A 2,634-nucleotide genomic window follows, 5' to 3' on the forward strand; every position below is an offset into this window, starting at 1 on the left:
TGCAAAAAATTTGTTCTAGGTATGTGGGGTGCAACCATAAAGGTTGGTGACCTTTGCTTGACTTGAGAATGTTTTTCAAGGCCTGGAGTCTCTAGAATCCACTAGGGTGTGTCGAGTTCTTGTGTGAGACAAGTTGATGAACTCCTAGATTCGGCTTGAGAGAATTCTTGAAGCTTGCAGCAGTGTAGGCACCAGGAAGATTTTTAGATATTTTGATTGATTGTGTGTGTGACGCATGTTTGAAAAATGCTTCTTTAGTGATCAATATAATATCTGCGGCTATTTTAGTCTAGACGTAGCATGCTAATGCACTAAGGGGTGTGAACCAGGATAAATCGTGTGTTTTTTGTCTCTATGATTTAAATTCTAAATTTTCTATTTAGAGACTTAAAGTTATTCCATTTCTAGTTTTTAAAAGTGATATAACAAATTTATGTTTCTTATATTTTCTATAGTAGTTTTGTCATATTAAATTGTGTTGTAGCAGCTTTGATAATTCTGATCTGTTACATTAAAAGTGCTGTAGAAATTAACTATATAGATTTTCTATAAGAAAGGCTATTGTTGCATTTATACTCTGTATATCAAAAGGTCTGTTAGGTTTTATGTTGTTCCATCATATAAAAATTAAAAGGGCTTATAGGGACCAAAGTAAAATAGCAAAAGTGTTATAACTGTGTGGCTGTTTATTGAATTCAATTTGCAAAATTATTTGAGAATTATCAATCTAATTGTGTTGGTATATTGAATTAATAAGTTCAACTTTGTCTAAGCATGTAAATTATAAAGATCTACTTGTAAAAAGTTTTTGAAAAATTTGAAAACTCCTATTCACCCTCGCTCTAGGTGTTCTTCTGCATCCTATATAGAGAAGTCACTTACCCAACAAGCTTAACCTTTATAATGAATATATAACATTCATGCTGAAAAATTAAAACGGTTGCAAATAAAAGAAAAATTGTGAACACGTTATTAAACTTAATTAGGAAGAAACATTTATTAGACACTCAAATTCGTTCAAAGTTGGTGCATTGAACAGTGGGAGATGCATTTCCAATATCCCCTTGGGCTTTGTATGAGAGTTGGTTTTAGGAGGAGAAGAAAAGGAAGGGAAATGTTTTATTAACCATTTCTCTTGTTTGTGAGTTTAAAAAAATGAAGGAAATGAATTGGATTTTTAACAAAACCCTCAAAAACTCTTCTTGTTCTTAAAATTAAAGTTCCCCCAACTTTGGGGAAATATTAGAAATTACTTATATACCCTAAGTATTAAAATATGAAAACTACATAAATGAGAATCATTTTTTAAAAGTGACACTATTAGAAAAGTCCCGAACATCGACATAATTTATCTATAGAAAATATTATGTCGAAAATAGTGATGGAATTTTCGACGAAAATCAGATTTCATCGAAAATAGAGACAATTTTTTTCATCGAAACTAAAAACAAAATTGGAGACGGAATAAGATTTGGTCAAAATCACTTATAGAAATATTTGACGGAAATAAAATTTCGTCAAAACTCATAACCGAATCTAAATTCCATCAACACTTTTCCATCAATTTTTTTGACGAAAATAATTTTTTTTCAAATTTTTGACATTCTTGACGGAATCTAAATCCAGTCGAAAGTTTCGATGAAAACATTTTTGTCAAAATTTTCGACAAAAAATATTTCCGTCAAATTTGTCATTAGAATACATTTCTATCAAAATATTTCAAAGAAAAATATTTCTGTCGAAAATTTTAACAAAACAAAAATATTTTTTTCAAAAATTTCGACCATCAAATTTTTTTATGAAATCTAATTTTCATCGAAACTTTCAACAAAAATATTTCTGTCAAAGTTTTTGTTGAAAAACATTTTCATTGAAATTTTCAACCGAACACATTTCCATGGAAATTTTTTGACGTAAAACATATTTGTAAAATATTTTGACAAGCATTTCCAAAAAAAAATTCGACGAAATTCTATTTTCCTTCAAAACTTTCAATGAAATTATTTTCGTCAAAAAATTTGACGACAACTAAATTTCGTCGAAGACGCAGATTTATTTTCGTCAAAATTTTGATGTATACAAAATTTCGCTGCCTTTCAACGAAAAAGTTATCGACGAAACTAAAGGTGTGACTAGGCTAGGCTAGGCTAGGCTAGACTTTAGCATAAATAGGCCAGGCCTGTGTAAAATAATATTGGGTCTGGCCTGGCCTGTTAGCCTGTGTAGGCCCCAAATTACAATGGAAATGTGTTCCGTCGAAAATTTCGCAAAATTTTCAAAACTTTTGATGGAATTTAGATTCTTTAAAGAATTTTGATGAAATTTTTTTCCATCAAAATTATTTACAGAAACATTTTTCGTCAAAAAATTTTACGGATACATTTTATGTCAAAAAGTTTCGATGAAAATGTGTTTCGTTGAAAATTTTGATGAATATGTTTTTTTGTAAATATTTTGAGGGAAAAGTTTTGACGAAATTTAGATTCCGTAAAGAATTTTGACAAATTTTTTTTTCTGTCAAGTTATTTTTACGAAAATGTTTTTAGTCACAAATTTTTATGGAAATATTTTTCATCGAAATTTGTTTCTATAAATGTGTTTCGTTGAAAATTTTGATGTAAATATTTTCCGTAA

This window comes from Gastrolobium bilobum, unplaced genomic scaffold (assembly GCF_033153095.1).
Source record: "Gastrolobium bilobum isolate Gb01-03AN ecotype WA unplaced genomic scaffold, APGP_CSIRO_Gbil_v1 utg7324, whole genome shotgun sequence".
NCBI lineage: Eukaryota > Viridiplantae > Streptophyta > Magnoliopsida > Fabales > Fabaceae > Gastrolobium > Gastrolobium bilobum.